Here is a 13,704-nt window from a genome sequence, read left to right on the forward strand (position 1 = left end):
ATTTTTCGTGTCATGTAGTGTCATGACGTGTCGCCATTGTCTTCAGGGTGAAAGGATGGAGTACACGCTACAAGGCAGATATTCCTGTCTAATTCAGATGTTCATGAAAGTACTGGGTAATACTGCTTTTGATACCCTGGCTAGAGCAGATCCGAGTAGCCATGTGACGCCCGCTCCTTGAGCCGAGATAATGTTTGAGCCCGGCTCGGGACTGACCTGAGCAGTGTGAGGTTGTTGGTGGCATGCAGCAGCGCCTCCTCCAGCTCCGCGCGCCGGAAGTTCCAGGAGGCGACCGCCGCCCCCGCTCCAGCCGCCACAGCATCGCCCGCCCCCACACACCAGCACGTGTAGTTGTCCGCCGACGCCCGTTCGCACTGCAACAACATACATCACTATCATGTGGTGCATCTATGGGGGTGTATTTGGAAGCGAAACCAACCTTGCTCTCCGTCTCTAGTCATATCGTTTGTGATACCTTAATTCAAGATTAAGTTAATGAGTGGGAATGTGTTATCTGCACAACAGTTACAAATACGACAACAAGTCTACAATGTCTGTATTTTTCAGTGTTTGTATAGTACTATGCAATGTCCTTCAGACATGCGTGTGTAGCACTATATAGATCCTGAAGAAGACAGAAACTGCAAATTTGTATTGCATGCCAAGACAGGTCAAAACCATGACAGTAACATATTCTCTCCCTGTGCGGGAATACACACAACGAGAGCGAGCACTAATGGACGTATACGCTATGACAAGTGGAGTTTTCGATTGCCTAGGGAGGTGTGCAGGGATAGCTAGAGAGGTTAAGGCGACTGCTGGCATTAAGCACTAAATCTGGGTTCAAGTCCTGATCCAGTAGAGATTTCATGTGTCACTAATAAATTGTACAGCAGATGTCTAATCATAATCACAGCATTCGCATTTATGAATACATTTATTCCACCTCATACGGCTTTAGATCATCGGTAGTAACTGTTCCTTCAGAAGGACTCCGCATAGTGCTATACGGACGCTGAAAAGTACCACATTACAAACTTGTATTACTTGCCAAGATAGACGAAAATGATGATGGTAACATACTCTCTCCCTGTGTGGGAATACACATAATGAATGTGTGCACTAAGGGACGTAGGCGCTGTGACGTATGGAGGTTAGACTGATCTGGGAGACGTGCACGGATAGATGAAGTAGTTAAAGCGATTACTTGCATTGAGAGAGATGAGGTGGAAGAAGCATGTGAGAATTGTGGTAGGGAAGGCGGATGGTCGACTTCGATTTATTGGGAGAATTTTAGGAAAGAGTGATTCATCTGTAAAGGAGACCGCATATAGAACGCTGGTGCAACCTGTTCTTGATTACTGCTAGAGTGTTCGAGATCCGTACCAGGTCGGATTGAAGGAAGACATCTGAGAAATTCAGAGGCGGGCTGCTAGATATGTTACCGGTAGGTTCGAACAACACGTCTTACGGAGATGCTTCGGTAACTAAACTGGCAATCCCTAAAGGAAAGTCGACGTTCTTTTCCAGAAACACGGCTGATAGAATTTAGAGAACCGGCGTTTGAAGCAGACTGCCGAACGATTCTAGTGCCGCCAACATACTCGTACATTGCTCCTAAGGACCACAAAGATAAGATACGGGAAATCAGGGCTCATTCGGAGGCACTTAGACAGTCGTCTTTCCCTCGCTCTGTTTGCGAGTGGAACAGGAGGGGAAATGTCGGTATTTCGCGGAGTGTAGATGTAGAAGTAGGTGTACATCCGCGTTAAAATCCAGATCCAGTACAAATTTTCATGCGTCGCTAATAAGTTGTACAGTGACTGTGTAATCGAAGACATGCGTGGAGAAACAGGCAAACTCTCAAATGCGAAAACTTAGAACGAGTGCTGCCACCTACTGCTGGGTACGCGCTTTATCAAAATTGACATTTGTCTCACCCCTAAGTGATATTTACGGGTGACACCACTTTTAATGTCAATTTAGATACTTCCCGTACACAGCAACAGCTGGCAACACTTATCTCTAAGATTTTACAGTTGAGGGTTGCTCGTTTCTCCGCGCATGTCTTCAGTTGTATTCGCAATTTGCGAATTCATTTCTTCCACACTTTCGAAGTATTTCTGTCCTAAGGAGAATTCCATGAGTTTTCTTTTTTCACTGGAGGCTGACGGCGCAAGTTAGACGTCAGATGAGCATGACCGAGACAAGTAGCTGTTCAAGTCCAGGGTATTCCTATATATCGGCAATATTACCACTCGCTCCTTCCAGCTTCTTGATTTTTCCCTTACAATCTGCGCCTGTCCTGTTCGCCTCACCCCCACCCTCACCGTTGACCGTCACCTCACCTGGATTCCCTCATCTCCGCTCTATCCACTCCAAAGCCCACAACCACCTCCGACTCCTTAAACTCGTCTCTGGACGGACGTTAGGGGTTGAATCCCTCTGCCATCCTCCACACCTACAAATCCTTAATCAGTCCCATCCTCTGCTGCGCCAGTCCCGCCTGGATATCCGCCCCCCCCCCCCCCCCCAAATTCTATAGCTCCTGCAGATCCTCGAGCTCCATGCACTCCGCCACATCTTCGATATACGTCTCCCATCACTCACGTGGATCCTCTATGACCTGATTCCTTTCCCCCCTCTCTTCCTTTTCCTAGAACATATCAATGTCTCATCCTCACCTCCCCCTACCTTCCTCCGTCAAAAGGACTTGGCTTCTTCTCCCCCTCCTTGCATCCTGTTTTTTCCTCGCCTATCCTCTCCTTGACTTCGTTCTCTCCCCCCTGAGTCCTTTTGCTTTCTCCTCCGCTGCCTTCCCCCATCCTTCTCGCATCCACCCTGCCCCCCCTTTTCTGTGTCCTCTCCCTCTTTCGGCTCCCTCCATTTTGTTTTCGCCACCCTTCTTTCCCCTCATCCATCTGCCCCCCGCCCCCCCCCCATCTGCCTTAGGCTGTTGTGTGTTATTTTCGTCTCTAATCTTTGGTGCAGTGTTTGAGTGTTTAATGTAGTGTTCCCCGTTTTTACACTGTTGCGAACAGAAAACATACTGTCGGCGTGTTTTTTAAATTGTGCCTGAGAACTAACTGTATTTCTTCGTCAGCATCGTCAACCCCTGTTTTTTTCTATTTTAACTTCCGCAACTTTTCCGCCACTTTACTGTTTTTAACGAAGTCACCGTTTTATCACCTTTATTATATTGTTTGTTATCTTCCCATTAGGTTTTTAATAACTCTTCTATCGGCTGTAGAGATGCGTATTAAGCTGCTATCAACCCCCCATCTGGGGGGGGGGGGGGGGACGGAAATTACGAATTAAATGACGTACCCCGTTCATTTGCATCTAATGTTATCCCATGAGAAAGTGTCAGAACGTTCTCGAAATGTTTGTGAATGGTGTAACTGGGGCTGTTATTCCCCTAGTCAGACGTGGCGATCCGCCTAGCGCCCACATTCAAGCTGACAGTCATACCGGCCTCGGGCTCGTCTTCAATCAGCTGGGTGGATTCTATCCGAGGCCGGCGCTTCTCCCCGAATCCGGAAGCGGCGTGCTAACACGCGCAGCCATCCAGGCGTGTAATCGTAAAGGAACGCAGTGTCAAAGTAAGTCCTTTATCCTCCTTGATAAAGGATGATATGAGATTGCGGAAGGGTAAATAACACAATGAGAGTGTGGCAAAGCCTGCATTGCTCGGACCACACTCACAAGTGAAAGGTGTTTTGAACATGATAGCCGCACTCTCCTTTCGCAGTCCAGTAAGTCAGCTATAGCCGAGCATTGTATCCGCACAGGACATTCTATGGATCATTCCGCCAGGGAAATCTTGGCTCCGGTGGGATCCTTCTGGGATACAAATGTTTGGGAATCTGTGGTACTTGTGCTGTCAACTACACAGGGAGTTCACCTAAAAGTCGTCAGGCGCCTTTCTTCTGGTATTCCACCGGATATCTGCAATTTCATTTTGCAATGTGTAGCTAGAGTCAGCTCGTACAAACACTGCTCATCATGTCCTTCATGCGAAGTCCAGCGCCGATGGAAAGCGACGGTTTTTTTCCCGTTGCAAATAAAATGTATTCAAAGTGCAGAAGCGCTGTTCAATCGCTGCTGGAGTATTGGTCGTTCTTCGTGCTTTACAGTCCCTGCTAAAGCACATCGATAAAACGAATAACGCATTAATCTGGGACCGCGGCATCGTAAAATTTCACTTTAATTTTTTTTTTTGTAATGGGAAACGAAGCGACGCTTTTTGTCGCAGCTGGAAGTCTTAGAAAGATCTGTTTGGGCTCAATACAGCTATATATTGCAAAAACCAAGATTGCATTTATTTGCCCAGTCGCCAGAGTAAGTGCTCCTGGCAACCCAAATGAGAAATATCCGGTAATCCAAGTCCAAAGTAAACACTAGCGTGGACCAAAAAGTAATGCCTCCTTTGTCATAAAAAAATTAATAACGAACATATAACATTCTAATTAGTGCAGTTCATAGCCTGAACTGTCCTCTACATAAAATTACAACATAGTTACCGTACATTTGAACATATTTGCCCCATTGTCGAAACCATGCATCAAAACTAGTTTGGGGAAATCTATACTATTGGACATTAAAATTGCTACACCAAGAAGAAATGCAGATGATACACGGGTATTAATTGGGCAAACATATTATACTAGAACTGACATGTCATTACATTTTCAGACAATTTCGGTGCATAGGTCCTGAGAAATCAGTACCCAGAACAACCACCTCGGGCCGTAATAACGGCCTTGATACGCCTGGTCATTGAGTCAAACAGAGCTTGGATGGCGCGTACAGGTACAGCTGCCCATGCAGCTTCAACACGATACGACATTTCATCAAGAGTAGTGACTGACGTATTGTGACGAGCCAGTTGCTCGGCCACCATTGACCAGACGTTTTCAGTTGCTGAGAAATCTGGAGAATGTGCTGGCCAGGGCAACAGTCGAACATTTTCTGTATCCAGAAAGGCCCGTACAGGACCTGCAACATGCGGCCGTGCATTATCCTGCTGAAATGTAGGGTTTCGCAGGGACCGAGTGAAGGGTAGAGCCACGGGTCGTAACATGCTGCTGCAAACGTCGTCGAACTGTTCGTGCAGATGGTTGTTGTCTTGCAAACGTCCCGATCTGTTGACTCAGGGATCGAGACGTGGCTGGACAATCCGTTACAGCTACGCGGATAAGATGCCTGTCATCTCGACTGCTAGTGATACGAGGCCGTTGGGATCCGGCACGGTGTTCCGTATTACTCTCCTGGACCCACCGATTGCATATTCTGCTAACAGACATTGGATCTCGACCAACGCGAGCAGCAATGTCGCGATACGATAAACCGCAATCGCGATAGCCTACAGACCGATCTTTATCAAAGTCGGAAACGTGATGGTAGGCATTCTCCTCCTTACACGGGGCATCACAACAAAGTTTCACCAGGCAAAGCCGGTCAACTGCTTTTTGTGCATGAGAAATCGGTTGGAAACTTTCCTCATATCAGCACGTTGTAGGTGTCGCCACCGGCGCCAACCTTGTGTGAATGCTCTGACAAACTAATCATTTGCATATCACAGCATCTTCTTCCTGTCGGTTAAATTTCGCGTCTGCAGCACATCATCTTCGTGGTGTAGCAATTTTAATGGCCAGTAGTGTATGTATTGCTTCTTGACCCGTGATTTTAAGCTCATCTAAGTCACTGAATCGGTAAACACGTAAGTTTAGCTTCAAAGGTCGAAACAGGAAGAAGTACGACGGTAGCAAGTCAGGTCCGAGGATGTAAGAAGCAGCACTGGCGAGCCCATTTTTGCTATGGCTCGAGTTGTGAAAAATGACGTACGGGGGCCTTGTATTATTGTCTACTTAAGTCTCACAAGTATGGTTACATCGTTTTCGCTGTTTGTTGTCAACTCTAATGTGTCTCTCTCATCGAATAAATATATCAGCACTCCCATAACTTCCATCTGTGACAGATGATGTGTGTCATCCCTACGCGGTTTACCTGGAATATCTGTTTCTCCGAAACCAAACTTCTCCACCCAACGCTGCACGTTGCCCTAGCCCATTGCAGCGTCCCCATACATTTCTTCATGGACGACGTGAAAACATCGTGGGATAAGAAACAAAACTCTGAATTTTTTCCATACTCGTTTTGATGCCTGTCTTCAATCGTGGTACGGATGTATACAAACGCATGGTTTGGTTGGTTGATTTGGGGGAGGAGACCAAACAGCGAGGTCATCGGTCCCATCAGACTAGGGAAGCCTGGCGAAGGTTCAAATGGCTCTGAGCACTATGCGACTTAACTTCTGAGGTCATCAGTCGACTAGAAGTAGAACTAATTAAACCTAACTAACCTAAGGACATGACACACATCCACGCCCGAGGCAGGAGTCGAACCTGACGATGGAAGTCGGCCGTGTCCTTTCAAAGGAACCATCACGGCATTTGCCTGAAGCGATTTATGGAAATCATGGAAAACCTAAATGAGGATGGCCGGACTCAGATTTGAACCGTCGTCCTCCCGAATGTGCTTCCAGTGTACTTACCACTCCACCATCTCGTCCTGTATTATATACACTGAAGAACATGCAGAAGTACCGCAAACTGGCATATACTCGACTAATAAGTACTGCTGGACACCACGAATACTGCAGGGCTGCCCATAATCCATAAGAGTATGAGTGGTTGGAGATCTCTCCTGAACAGCATGTTGCAAGGCATCCCAGATATGCTCAAGCAGAAGTGTTTAAACTCATAAGAATGTTCCTGGAGTCACTCTGTGGCAATTCTGGACGTGTGGGGTGTCACATTGTCCTCCTGCAATTGCCCAACTCCGTCGGAATGCAGGCCGCCGTGGCCGAGCGGCTCTAGGCGCTTCAGTCTGGAACCGCGCAACCGCTACAGTCGCAGGTTTGTTAGGTTCAAGTAGTTCTAAGGTCTAGGGGACTGATGACCTCAGATGTTAAGTCCCATAGTGCTCCGAGCCATTTGAACCTTTTTTGAACCGCCTGAATACACAATGGATATGAATGGATGCAGGTGAGCAGACAGCATGCTTACGTAACCTGTCAGAGTCGCCCCATACCATAACAGAGCCCCCACCAGCTTGAACGGTCCCTGCTGACATGCAGAGTCAATGGATTCATGAGGTTATCTCCAGACCCGTACACGTCCATCGGCTCTATGCAATTTTAAATGAGACTCATCCGACCAGGCAACAACAACCAACGTCGGTGCTGACGGGCTACAGGCGAGGCGAAAAGCTTTGTATCGTGCAGTCATCAGGGTTACATGAGTGGGCCCATATCGATGATGTTTCGCCGATGGCCCAGCACTGAAATGTGCAGCAATTTATGTAAGGGTTGCACTTCTGTCACGTTGAACGATTCTCTTCAGTCGTCGTTGGTCCCGTTTTTGCAGGATTTCTTTTTGCTGCCACAGAGATGCCGGAGATCTGATGTTCTACCAGCTTCCTCATATTCGTGGTACACTCGTGAAATGGTCGCACGGGAAAATTCCCACTTCATCGCTATCTCAGAGATGCTATGTCGCATCGCTCGTTCGTCGACTACAACACCACGTTCAAACTCAACTTAAATCTTGATAACCTGCCATTGTAGCAGCAGGACACGATCTAAGAACTGCGTTAGACACTTGTTGTCTTACATAGGCGTAGCCAACCGCAGCGCCGTATTCTGCCTGTTTACATATCGAATACGCATGCCTCTACCAGTTTCTTTGGCGCTTCAGTGTAGCGTGTATAGGGCAGTTAACGCTGTGACCTGTAGTAACACCGCTGTTATATGTTCAACATTAACTTTTTTAAAAACACACAGGGCATTACATTTTGATCCACCATCGCAGTAATTAATCAAGCACATCTTCATAGTTCACCATTTACTTGCTGAACAACTGACAGAAGTCACATGAAACTCTCATATGGTATGTTTAAACACTTTTCCCAACTTACATTTGGATTTCACAAAAATCGAAGGCATTGTACATCTCCGTTATCTGCCACAACTTTAACTGACTTGAGATGTGGCATTGACAGTTACAACCACTGACCTTGTTCAATGTCGATGTACTTGCTTCTATAAACATAAGAACTGAGTAACAAGTGAAAGAAGTTGGCTAAGGCATATCGATGCAGTCATTTATTTAATTTGTGATCAGTGTTATGGTTCATGAGATATTTCAATTTAATTAAACACTGAAGGCAGAATTCTTTATTGTAATGGTATGTGCGAGTAGCCAATTACGTGGGACGGAGTTGTCTTGTCAATCTGAATTAGTTGCATCACACGTTAGGGCAGGTAAGTAAACAGGTTGAGAACGTGTGGCTGGACTTCTCGTGCCCCGCATTAGATTGTACGTCTGCGTTGTATCTAAGTCGCGCATCCTTGTTCAACGGCCCTCGCACGCTCAATATTTATTGCACGATACTGCCCATTACCGAACAGTATTGACTGTCTGAAGGGGTAATGACGGTTTATTTAGTACATTAGAAGATTTTGCTGAGCTTTAGAAATATTGACGCCCAACAGATTCCACAGTACAAGGTGAGTCACTATCTATTGCTACCTACAATAACTCCGAAAGAATGATAGTTGCTGAAATGTTTGTGGGACAAATGTTGCATGGGACAACGGGGGCCATAATATGACGCTGGTTTTTCGTTGATAGGTGGTGTCGCTTCAAAGATAAGAAGATCAACTTTGTGTTTTTAAATGGGATGCTGTAGTTTGATACTTATTTTCTGGTAGCGCCTACCCAGACGAATCCAATGAAGTGGAACAGTAAGTTCTTTGAAGGTCAACGAAGGTCACAATGGTGGGATGAACGTCCATTTACAGAAGGTGTTCGAAATGATGACCATTGGTATCAATGCAGTGATGCAATCTTCTTGTCATGGATTGAGTGATATTCCTTATCACATCGGCACTTAGCGAAGCACATGCTCTGACAATTATCTCTCGTATATCATGCCAATACTAAATATTCGCCGAATACGGCGTATCCACCTAACGTGTGATTGACATGTAAACACTATTCGCCGGTTTCGCAACACAACACTAATAGGAACGGTAAGACTAGTACCGTCGAATCAAGCGAATGTGAATGATGTATTCCTTCTAAGACCAAGTCGACATGCTTCTCATTTACGGAGAATGCCAACGAAATTCAGAGAGAGAACTACAGACTTATACGCTGAAAGATATACTCAACGTACTCACCGTATACGTCGTAAATTTAAATATGTGTATGATAAACTGGGAAAACTGGATCTTTAACGAATCGGACACATATCCGGCAAAGGAAAGTTATTAATGAGGAAACGAAAATGGGTACTCTTGCCACTGTCGTTCGCGTCAGATCACAAGGGAATCCGGCAAGAGCCAGAGTATTGTTGTTCCCGTTCAGCAGCGCAAAAAATATCATCCTTACGATGTCAGTCTCCACCAAGGATTAACTGGTACGGATTGCGTGCGTTGCATTGAAAAACTGACGGGGATACATTCACGAACCTTGGAAATCTTAATTTGCATAACATGCATTACTGAGCAACTGAAAATCTATGTAGGCTGCCGCAAGTTGCACACCAAAAACCGTGGTCGGTGAATGTAAGGTGTGGGTTTCTGGAGGGCAGAATTATAGGCTCCTGTTTCATCGAAGGAAATCCTAATGGTAGGAAGTACACCACATTCAATCAAGAAACATCAGGTCTGTTATTGGAAGAAATACCTTTAGGAACAAGGAACAGAATGTAGTTTCTCCACGATCGGTGTCCGGCACATTTTCACTGATGGGTAGAAATGAGTTGCAGAGACAATTCCCAAATCGTTGGATTGGATGCGGAGGAGATGTGTCGTGGCTGGCTCGTTCGCCAGACTTGACGCTTCCGGAATTTTTCTTGTGGGGATTAGTAAATGACGTTGTTTATAAAGACATTCCAACTACACCTGAACATATGCGACAGAGAAGTGTCAGAGCATGTGCTTCGATAAGTGCCGATATGATAAGAAATACCACTGAATCCATGATAAGAAGCTTGCAGCACTGGATTGATACCAATGGTCATCACTTCGAATACCTCCTGTAAATGGACGTTCATGCCACCTTTTTACCTTCGTTGACATTCAAAGACCTTACTGTTACACATCACTGGATTAGTCTCGATAGTCGCTATCAGAAAATCAGTACCAAACTATAGCATCCCATTAAAAAAAAACCAAGTTGACCTTCATATTTCTGAAGCGAACCCACCTAGCAACAAAAAACCTTATCCCATGCAACTTTTATCGCACAAACTTTTCAGACCAACTGAAATTCGATTCGATCCAAGCGAATTTCCGTAAAGAACTTAAAAAGTAAGTGACAAACGACCGGAGTGTGTGCTGCCCGGTGTATATTGAAGTACGTATGTGACACTTTAAAAAACGAAATTACTGACTGTTTAGTAGACGCTAGATACCTCATTGTCCCTAACACCAGAGGAGACTGAAGATCATGGTGTCATGACAGTAAGAAGAAGTGTTTATTTTACTTGAAGCGTAAGATCAGGTCAGCTGTTCAGTGAGCACAGTTTCTTTTTCTTGGAGTAGTTGACCTACCATGGACATAGGCTTATGTAAGCCAGTGCCGGCCACAGCATGCCCAACAGCATGCGAGCCAGATGTACGGGCGGCATGCCGTCTAAGTCTCGGCCTATCTCACCTTTTTTCGGCCATTCTCGGAAGTACTCGGTACTGCGTCACATTACACGTAGAACTGCGGCGGGGCATTTAGCGATCGGCACAACTATCTTTGGTTCAGGAGAAGCGTGATATCAGTCTTCGCTATTTGTTTGTTGTATGAAGGACATTCACAGGTCCAGTGGCTGTTCTCACAAAAGGGTGGCAGTCAAGAAATCTGTCATCACATGCTTTTAAAAATGATTGGAAATAGCAAAAGAAAGGGATGAGAATTCTCAACGTCTATTTTGCAGTCGCATAATCAATGAGTATTCCATATTTGCTATGAAATGTCATTACAACACCATGGAGAAGGAATTTTAAGATTTAGTTTACAATTTAAGAGAAAAAATTACGATCCACAAATGGGATTCATTATTCTGTACATCAAGAAGGACTTTATGCTAAATTCTCGGGATTGAGCACGTGAAGAAATTGGTGGTGCGAATAGCAAAATTTCTAAACTCGCACACATTATTTCGCTGTCAATTAAAATAGTTTTTGATCGAACTGCGTGGGAATATGGAGACTTTCTGTATTACTGCAAAGTACTTTGGTGTAGTCATGGGGCATGCCTGTAACGATCTTTCAACAAAAATTCTGTTATTGTTAAATTTATGAAGGACTGCAGTAAGGAAAATTAGAACACCCAGAATAGACTGCAGACTCTCATTTTAACTGAATTTGACTGCAGACTGCCCACGGTAAGGTAGTGCAATGTGAGAAACAACATATTTCTGGTTTGATGGGGATGTATTTAAACAGAAAACTGCACTGTAGAAGCGACAAAATATGCGAGATTTGAAGAATTCACTGTTGCCTTGAAAGAATTGCAATGATAGTTTCTAAACGTTTTGAGAACACTGCGAATCCTATATCTATTTTGGAGCTGTTTTGGAGGCCGTTTGCTATTTCAGTTGGAAGTCCCTTGTGCATATGCAGATGTAGCTAACTGATCTGCAATGTTATTTCTGCTTTAAAGACAAATCCTTTTACATTAAAACCGTCGATGATGTCTTCTCTGTATTTCTCAGATAGACGTTCGATGTCTCCCTTGTGAGGTTTTAAGAGTGCTGCAGTTTTTTGATCGACAAAAGAGGGTGAAAGAGGGTTTTTTGATTATGAAACTAAATAAGTCACGATTGTGTGGCATCCTCATTGCGAAAATCTGTGAAACTGTCTGTATATGTCCATACGCCGAAAAATTTTACCAGATAAAATTACATTATGCCTTAAGTGCTCCAAAAATAAATAATACGGAAAATTTGTTTCGTTTGTGGTCTTTGTTGTTGAGAAATGATATGAAACCAAGTTGTATGCAGTGTAACTGCAATGCCACCTAAATATGATGTGTTTGCGGGTTCCCCTCCACCCCTTTCTCCTCCCACTCAGACAGTGTGGCGTTGCAGTGGGGGGAAAGTCTACAGCTGGGTTGGGGGCAGTGGCAGGCGAGTCAGGGCACGGCCCAAGAGCCAAAAACTTGGCCATCCCGGCTGTAAACTTTCAATCATTATCAGTTAATAACTCTTTTATTTCGTTTACAACAGTTGTTACAGTAGAAAATTACACAGAAAACAGCACATGTACACCATTGCACAATTCGCGTGTTTACTCTGTAATTAAATTGACTTTACTTTACGTCTATGGTCACAAAATATTTGCTATACGACGCCCGTTTCGGTCTATAATGACATTCTTTAGATCTACACCAGAATATGGGAAGAACATAAATACACTAGCAGATTGTCTACAGCTTAAAACAATAAAATAGTCCATAATGAAAAGTACTACTGACATACATGTGCATTGTGCGCTTTAAGTACGACGGGGCATACCTGTCTTAGAAAAACATGTCCCCGAGCGGTCTAAAGCGCTGCAGTCATGGACTGTGCGGCTCGTCCCGCCGGAGGTTCGAGTCCTCCCTCGGGCATGTGTGCGTGTGTTTGTCCTTAGGATAATTTAGGTCAAGTAGTGTGCAAGCTTAGGGACTGATGACCTTAGCAAACACATTTGAACTTTTGAAAACATGTCCTAATGTACTGGAGCCATAGTGGCATCGTCAAATGTTAAACACAAAATCAGCACCAGCATCGTCAAATATATAAAAATAATAGCATATGCAAGAGTCATCTTGTCAGCAGCGCTACTGTCCAAAACAAACTGCCATACAGCAGCCACAATTTTTGTGGCTACTGTACGGCAGTTTGTTTTGGACAGGACGAGTTTAAACGTCGACTTCACGCCAGGCTTTATGGCCCAATATCATTACCTTCTCTCGTTTCGGCTCTTCAAGAAGACTGGGTTGCCATTCCTTCACAACCATTGCAACACCTTTTTGAAAGCGTCTCCAGCAAAGTTCAAGACCTCATAATGGCGAAAGGGGGACGCAACCCATGTTAATGTCCGCTAATAGATGTCCGAACAATTTTGGTGACCTAGTGTATACATGCCGTGTAAACAGACTTGTTTCACCTCTTTCCAATAAAAAATTACTTCTAATCGTCTACAGAATTAACTAACTAAGAACTAAAATGTAATTAATAAGAACTGAACAACTGTTGAATCAGTGCTTTTTCAGCTCGTGTAATAAAATACTTTTTGATTGATAAAAACCGACGAGAAACTTCTGATAACAGAACAAATAATGTGTACCACCAGTCGTTACACACCCGGGATTCACGTCTTTTCGACTGCGCTCTATACAGTTTCATCCATTGTCGCTTCACAATCGCCCGAACATTTTCGTTGGCCTCTATCCATTTGCACCCGTTTCTCTCTAGAGGATTTTCGAACTACTGTGCCAGCTTAATTCTGTGCGTCCGTGTGTGAATTTCCGATGCAGCGGGAGATCGGAGCACTGAAATGGAGAGCCATTTGGGAGCGTCAATAGCGGCGATAACTGCACAAGCCGGTAGCTGGCCGCCGGCGCGCATGCGCAGTGTCCAGTGGTAGAGACTCTG

General features: G+C 44.7%; 1 long non-coding RNA gene across 1 annotated transcript in view; it reads right to left on the bottom strand.

Annotated features, from left to right (window-relative positions):
* Nucleotides 1-293: 293 nt before the first annotated feature.
* The window catches only part of LOC124774880, a 101,069-nt gene continuing 87,658 nt past the window's right edge, over nucleotides 294-13,704 (bottom strand). The window contains exon 3 of the long non-coding RNA XR_007015568.1: nucleotides 294-374. This is a non-coding gene — a long non-coding RNA (uncharacterized LOC124774880). The remainder of the gene's footprint in view (nucleotides 375-13,704) is intronic.

This window comes from Schistocerca piceifrons, chromosome 2, assembly GCF_021461385.2.
Source record: "Schistocerca piceifrons isolate TAMUIC-IGC-003096 chromosome 2, iqSchPice1.1, whole genome shotgun sequence".
Taxonomy (NCBI): Eukaryota; Metazoa; Arthropoda; class Insecta; order Orthoptera; family Acrididae; genus Schistocerca; species Schistocerca piceifrons.